The sequence below is a fragment of the Perognathus longimembris genome, chromosome 8 (assembly GCF_023159225.1).
Source record: "Perognathus longimembris pacificus isolate PPM17 chromosome 8, ASM2315922v1, whole genome shotgun sequence".
Lineage (NCBI taxonomy): Eukaryota > Metazoa > Chordata > Mammalia > Rodentia > Heteromyidae > Perognathus > Perognathus longimembris.
Genome location: NC_063168.1, coordinates 35,009,134 through 35,017,280, shown reverse-complemented (window position 1 = coordinate 35,017,280; position 8,147 = coordinate 35,009,134). Strand labels below are relative to the sequence as shown.

The following is an 8,147-nucleotide window of genomic DNA, read 5'->3' as shown; positions in this document are numbered from 1 at the left end:
CAGTCTTAAAACTGAGAAAATCCCCTTAATCAAACCAGCATGGCTGCTACTCCTATCTTGTCTGCACGGCTTTGCAGACAGCAGCAACTGGAAGCTATTTTTGCACAAAATGATAAGGGATTTGGTCTGACCCAGAGGGGCCGAGATGAGGACAGGTTAGTTCTGCTGTCTGGGACTCGGACACAAAGCAACTCTAGGTCCCCAAGGGACATAAAATTTACAGCTTTGGCCTCAGGTCATGGACTTGGAAGGGAGCTTGGAGATTATCTAATGAAACAGGCCTTATAGCAAATGAGGAAAAGGAGATGGGGAAACCTGAAAGAACTCGCTCAAGCCCACGCAGTAGCAGACTTGTCTGTGCCTCAGCCTCTTTTCTAATCTAAAGCTCTTTGCACCGCACTACATGAATCATCATTAAAGTGCCCAAGCAACCAAATTAATGGGCCCCAAGAGATAAACCTGGACATCTATCCCAAATCCCAGAAGAAACATTCCCAATAGTCACCGCCATTGGCAAAGGAGAAGATGGTGGCAGCAGCGTCCTCTTAGGGAGATAGTGTGGTGCCTGCGAACAAGGTAACACCACCACTGTGAGTTGCCACATTCTTCTGGGACTCCAATCCCAACTCCCACCAGTCTCTCCTGACCAACTGAATAGTGCCAAAGCATCTCATGACTGTTGAATTCACCTCCCATAAGTTACAAAGTGACCAGCATGGGTACAGCAGGTTGATGAGAAATGTTCCAGTAATATTTGTGGAATGAATGAATGAAAGAATGAAAAAACCTGACTTTACCTCTTAGTGTCAAAATGACCTTTATTAAGTCACTTCACTAATTCAAGCCTGATGCTTTTTTTAATTAATCTGAAAAACGAATCCAGTAATAATAGCATGTAGATCAGAGGAATATGTAAAATACACTGCATAGATTCTCAGAAATAGAGTATGAGTCCTTTACCCTTGGCACGTGCCCAATATCTAATCCAGTTTATATTCCAGAATATCTTTTTTTTATGGTGTTCATTCTGGGACATGTTTACCTCATTTTGATTTGAACAACATTTGACCTATTATTTGTAAAATAGTTTCCAAGAACCTAGTCTAACAACAAAAAGAGACACATGGAGTATGTGATATGGGTTGCTGTGCCTTCCTATCTGAAAAGGAAAATTCCAAAAACACATTACAATTCAGAAAATGATGTTCAAGTCACCTTCTGTGGCCCTAGCATCCTTCCTTGTTTTCCTCAAAATATCTGAGTGTTGCAGAGCGCAAGACACAGTGGGCACTCAATTTGCCTTTGTAAGCAGAACTGTGGCCATGGTTCAAAAGTACTAGAAGATTTTTAGCCAGGTAACAGTGGCTCATACCTGTAATCCTAGCTACTCAGAAGGCTGACATCTGAGGATTGCAGTTCAAAGCCAGTTTGGGCAGAAAAGTCCCTGGGACTCTTATTTCCAGCTAACTACTCAAAATCCAGAAGTGGAGCTATGGCTCAAGTATTTAGAGCACCAGCTTTAGTGGAAAAAAATCTCAGAGACAACACTCAAGCCTGAGTTCAAGCCCCAGTACTGGCACACAATTGTACATGCATACACACACACACACATATTAGAAACATCCATTTAGGATGGGAGAGAAATGTTTTCAAAAGGAATTTAGGTTTTGGTGTTCTAAAGTGCATTTTAACAAATGGAATTCTAAACCAGAATTCCAAAGCTCTAGAGCTATGGCCAAAACAGCGCCAGCCTGTGGATTGTTAAATGGCGTCCTTTAAACCCTGCCTCATAAATACTCCAGGCCTAATGAAGCCATGCCCCCAAACAGCCTCTGAACTGGTCTACTAACCCCAATATATGTTAAATTTATGATTTATAAACAAGATAAAAGGCCTGAGTGGATTTATTTTCTTTAAAAAAAAAAAAAAAAAAGCATTCCATTCCTGACCATATTGGAACCCTGGGCTGGCTTGCTCATTATCAGCACCTACTTGCTTGTCATTCAGGCCAAATTTTTAAATTTCCTTGCATTTGTAGTGGTCATATTCATCCCCTAGCTGTCCTGAACCAATGTCTCTCATTACAGACTGCTCCTGTGCCAACGACTCCTGGCTGAGTCAGGGTCTCCTATGGCTCTGCCTGGTGGTTTCCTACCCAACCACCCCAGAGACGTAGGTTTGCAGTTCACACCTGCCCTTTTCCTTCCAGGGAGAATCATACAGATTCTTATGTAGATATGATCCTAGGTAGAACCCATCTATTCACTTGCAGCTATAGAAGCTTAGTCTTGGTGAAGAAAATGAGCCCAAAGAGCTGGTACTAGAACCCTGGTATGCTGGCTCTAGATGCCATATGGCTGGCAGTGGTCCTTAGCAGCCTCCTCCCCTGGCACACACTCCCATCATATCACTTGGAAAATGGAAGAGTTTGCATCAGGGACCCACATTTAGTCCATGGGATGTCTCAGGTACCAAATGTCTTCCCTCCCAGCTCCACCCCATCTTCTCTTACTTCCCTAAAGTTGGGCCTCCCAAAGTCAGACTCCTGGCTTTTGAGACCACCAGGGTGAGGTCCTGACAAACTAACCCTCAGAGAGGAAAAGACTATAGACTCCTTTCAGATAATTTAAAAACACTAAAACAGGGGCTAGGAATGTGGCTTAGTGGTAGAGTCCTCGCCTAGCATGCATGAAGCCCTGAGTTTGATTCCTCAGCACCACATACACAGAAAAAGTTGGAATGACACCATGGCTCAAGTGGTAAAGTGGTAACCTTGAGCAAAAGAAGCTCAGGGACAGTTCTCAGGCCCTGAGTACAAGCCCTAGGACTGGCAAAAAACAAAAGAGAACAAACAAAGAAAAACCACTAAAACAGCCTTCTACTATTCCTACCACAGTAGTGACTTTAACAGTGGGCATTTGAATGCAGAGAGTGATGGGAGAGCTTAGACCAGGCTCAGGTAGGACCCAAGGTCTGCAGATCCATCTGCTTTTGCAACTGAATAGAATCAGTGAGGAAGAGTACCAAGAACTCAACACTCATACTCAGTGAAACAGGTCTATCCTCACTTCCCATCCACTCTTCCATGATAGGTTGGAGCCAGCTCCAAACTAACTATAACATCATTGGGACACTCTCATACCCACACCCACACCCATACCCTTACCTGGTTATACCCAATATCCCACACAGCATACAGCATGAAGCCAAACCTAGGAATGGGCACAACCAGAAAGGACAATTTTAACAACCCCCAGGCAAGTGCTGCATGAAGAACAGTACCTGGACCCTTATCTCTGCCTCCTTCCAATCAGTTCTGTGGCTTCCAAAAACCTACCAGACTATTCTGTACCTCAGTTTACTCACAGAGAAATGAGAATATTGGTGATGTAGAAACAAAATGAGAAAATAACTTCATTCAAGGCATGACTCTTTATATTATTACTAATAATATAATCACTTCTTCCCAGACCTTACTTCAGAATCCCTTCTGAAATCTACCTAGATTTACCAAATAGCCTGTAAGAATTAGCTTTTCTTCCCACTTCAATTAAGCCTGGACCAACTGATTTTTTTTAAGTAAGATTACAAGGGAAGACTTAGATAGATCCTATCTCAGGACTCAGAAACAAAATTATTTGGAAGAAGGAATACATTTTAATTCCTGCCTCTGTCATAGGCACATGCTTAAATTCTGCTCAAGTGCAAGTCAGTACTAAATGCTTTTACACTGGTTTCACATATAATTTCATTCCTTTAGTTCCTTTTGCTTTTGAAGCCAGGCCTTGATCTTGTTCTGAAGCACAATAGAGACCAAACAGAACATTTGCCCATGTTTTTCTTCTATCCACATTTTTTTCTTCTGTGCCAATCCTGTAACGAGCCCAGTGCCTAGGCTCTGTCCCTGAACTTTTATGCTTAAGGCTAGCAATCTGCTACTTGATCCACACCTCCACTTCCACTTCTGGCTTTTTTGGCACTTAATGGAGGTAAGAGATAAGCTTCAAACCTCCATCCTCAGACCTCAACCTCTTGAGTACATAGAATTACAGACGTGAGCCACCAGAACCCAGCTTGTTCACATCCTCTATCTGTAGACACCCAACTTCAGGTTGGACATATATACGAGCCAACCAGTCCTGAAGTCCACCACTTTGCCCTTCAAGAAAGAAGAAAGACTACCAGAACAAGGACTACTATACAAGCTAGCATAGGCACAATTTAGAGTGTCTATCTTCTCTGATCCAGCATGAGGCCATATTTGAAAGACAAATCTTTCACCTTCCCCTTACAAGCAGTGTAAACAATATGAAATTTTTATAATAATAAGTGTCCTAGCCATGGGATGGCGAAACTGTTACCTGTTTGTGGAAATCCTCTAACTTTAAGTTGTATGTTTTCTAAGAGCTTGGAAATTATTCAAAAAATGAGAGTATAATTAGAAGAAGCTGCAAGCCCAAGATCTGATGGCTTTTCCCAATCTGTGCCTCCACAGAAACATTTCACAAAAGTAAATGGTTCTGAGGGCGCAGTTCATGGAGAAAACACTCATATCAAAGCCCAGCCTTAAAGTGGATATAAATATCAGGTCAGTTTCATAGTCCTTTATTCCACTATAGGGATAAAACTCATAAATAAACTAGAAATGGACACTTTTCCTGCCCCAGGGATATGATCCTGCCCGGGGCTCAGGCACTTTGCCACATAGCAAAGAAGATAGTCCTTGTCTGGCTGATGTGGAGACAGTTTGCCTGCAAGAGCCTCAACCTGAAGTGAGGGTCCTTGTTCCCCTGCTTTTCAACACACAGGCACCCTTCCTAGACCCTGCCAAAAACAACCTTTCCCTCTCCTTCCTTCCTTCCTTCCTTCCTTCCTTCCTTCCTTCCTTCCTTCCTTCCTTCTTTCCTTCCTTCCTTCCTTCCTTCCTTTCTTCCTTCCTTTCTTTTTCTTTATTCTTTCTTTTTCCTTTCTCTCCCTTCTTCTCTCTCTCTCTCTGTCTTTCATCCTTTCTTTCTTTCTTTTCTTATAACTCAGGGCCTCATGCTCTTGCTCAGCTTTTGACTCACAGCTAATGCTCTACTGTTTGAGTAATGCTTCCAATCCAATTTTCTGCTGGTTCATTGGAAATAAGAGCCTTGATGATTTGTCTGACCTGGCTGGCTTTGAACTTGGTGCCTCAGATCTTGGCTTTTTGAGTGGTTTCACAGTGTGAGCCACCAGTGTCCAACATCCTTCTCTTCTTCTTCCTAATCATAACCTATGCCAAAAGCCACAGCCACCATAGTTCACCCTGCACCCTCTCTTCTTTCTTTGCCTTCTCTTGGTTTTACTTGTGGTGGTGTCCTTGTTGGAATGTGCTTGTTTCCTACTTGAGGGCTTTACTTTTCTTTCGGTCATGGGGCTTGAACTCAAGGCCTGAGAGATATCCCTAAGTTCCTTTGCTCAAGGCTAGTGCTCTGCCACTTTGAGCCACAGCTCCACTTTCAGTTTTTGAGTGGTTAGTTGGAAATAAGTGTCTCCCGGGGATTTTTCTGCCTGGGCTGGCTTTGAACTGCAATCCTCAGATCTCAGCCTCCTTAGTAGCTAAGAGCACAAGCATGAGCCACCAGCACCCAGCTCCTATTTAAGTGTTGTTTTGTTTTGTTTTGTTTTTTACCAATTTCCTATTGTAATTTCAAATGTGCGTGTGTGTATATGTGTGTGTGTGTGTCTGTAGCCATCTCTAGAACTTTTTCATTATCCCTAATATAAATTCTGTACTCATTAAGTCCCCATTCCCCAATCTCCTAGCTCCTGATTATTGTTCGTCTATCTATGAATTTGCCCGGGCTGGGACTCTCATTTAAGTAGAGTCATACAATATTGTTTTTTCTATATATGGCTTATTTCACTTAGCATAATATTTTTGAGGCCCATCTATGTTGTGACATATGTCAAAATTTCATTTCATTCTATGGATGAATATTATTCCATTGTGGGTATGCCCTACATTTTGTTTATCCATTCATCTGTTGATGGATGCTTGGATTGTTCTCGCTTTTCAACTATTGAGAATAACGCTGCTATGAACATCAGTGCCACATCTGTTCAACTGCCTGCTTTCAATTCTTTGGGATATATACCTGGGAGCGGAATTTCTGAACTTTATAGTGAGTCATTTTTAACTTGTGTGTGAGGTGTGTGTGTGTGTGTGTGTGTGTGTGTGTGTCCACTACTGGGGATTGAACTCAGAGCTTCAAACCCTCACTCAACTTTTTTGCTCATGGCTAGCACTTTACTCTAGTTGGGTGTGATATTTGAGTGCATTTTGCATGGATATTGGAGAATGGGATAGAATTTGTCCTGAGCCATAAATGAATCCTACATTCTCAAAACCTCGACAAGCTGACTATGAAGAAAGCCAAGGAAACTCTTGCCCAGCACTAATGAGATACTCCCAAAGTGCAGCCCAGGAAAGGCAAAGTAGCTCCTGGCTCCAGATGTGCACCAACTTGCTTTTGACTGAAGAGCAAGGCAGAGCACTGAACTTGTCAGAAATCCCCCTTTATGCCACCTTCACACTGAACTGAAATATAGGTCTTGAGGAATATGACTTCACTTCCAGCCAGCTGTGACCTCAGGAGAGTCCCCAAACTCCTGTGAGCCTTAGCCTCACAGTCAGTGAAATAGAAGCATAGCACCTGTCCCACTTGTGTCCCCACCGTGCTTCAATGAATACCCAGCAAGAGAATGCTTGTGAAGTTTTGTAGACTAGGAGTTGGTTATACAAATATGGAGAACAGTAGTGATCAGAAATGGCTAGAAACCGGGCTGGGGATATGGCCTAGTGGCAAGAGTGCCTGCCTCATATACATGAGGCCCTGGGTTCGATTCCCCAGCACCACATACACAGAAAATGGCCAGAAGTGGCACTGTGGTTCAAGTGGCAGAGTTGCTAGCCTTGAGCAAAAAGAAGCCAGGGACAGTGCTCAGCCCCTGAGGCCAAGGCCCAGGACTGGCCAAAAAAAACAAAAAAGAAAAAAAAAAAAAGAAATGGCTAGAAACCATAGGAACCATGCTTTAGGAACCAAAGCAAGCCATGAACTTCTTCCAAGGCTCCTCCCCAAGCCAAGGGCTGTTTCACTCACAGTGGAGCACTGTTGCATGAGCATTTCTCACCCATTATTAATTCCAATCAGACTTAAGTCCAAATTCAGAATGAGGTCACTAGGGCTCTCCAGCCCCATAGAAGTACCTGGAGAGATGACTCCTCAAAGGCCAAATGAGAAACTGAATCAGAGTCTGAATCCAACCTATGGGAAAAAAAGCATAAGCATGTTAATCCACACATTTGAAATGATTAATTAGCTATCATATACTGCCCATCCTCTTCTGTGACCATTTTGATCAAGAAACATGTCCACTTTGGATTTTTAAAAGGAAAAGAAAAGAAAAAAAAAAGGCACTAGTGGAGATACCTGTAACTCCAGCTACTTGAGAGACTGAGATCAGGAGGATTGTAGTTCACTGTGCAGAAAAAGTTCCTGAGGTTGAGAATGTGGCTTAGTGGTAGAGTGCTTACTTAGCATGCATAAAGCCCTGGATTCAATTCCTCAGTACTACATAAACAGAAAAGGCTGGAAATGGTACTGTGGCTCAAGTAGTAGAGTGCTAGCCTTGAGCAAAAAGAAGCTCAGGGACAGTGCCCAAGCCCCGAATCCAAGCCCTAGGACTGGCAAAAAAAAAAAAAAAAAAAAAAAAAAGAAAGAAAGAAAGAAAAGTTTGTGAACCCCCTTCTCAACCTGTATCTGGGCAAAGTGGTATTCACCTGACATCTTAAACTATTTGAGAGGCTAAGATTGAGAGGATCACAGCTCCAGACCAGACCAGGCAGAAAAGTTCTTGAAGCTCCATTCAGTGGAGGGAAGTTGGACACAGTCTCACACACCTATCGTTCCAGTAATACTGGGAAGTCTAAAATAGGTGAACCACTATGTGAAAATAACAAGCAAAAACAGGGCTAGAGGTGTAGCTCAGCAATAGAGTGCAAAAGTAAGTGCAAAAGTAAGACCATAAATTCAAACCCCAGTACCTAAAAAAAAGGGGGGGGGCGGGGACGTTACTTCAGAGATTCTAGGTGCATGTGGTTATCTAGATTTTACACAAGT

General features: G+C 42.8%; 1 protein-coding gene across 3 annotated transcripts in view; it reads right to left on the bottom strand.

Annotated features, from left to right (window-relative positions):
* Positions 1 to 362: 362 nt before the first annotated feature.
* Bcl11a (BAF chromatin remodeling complex subunit BCL11A) overlaps positions 363 to 8,147 on the bottom strand; it is a 118,949-nt gene continuing 111,164 nt past the window's right edge. For all 3 annotated transcript variants that reach the window (XR_007211890.1, XR_007211893.1, XR_007211892.1), the window contains one exon: positions 363 to 374. The gene's annotated coding sequence lies outside the window, so the exon portion shown is untranslated. The remainder of the gene's footprint in view (positions 375 to 8,147) is intronic.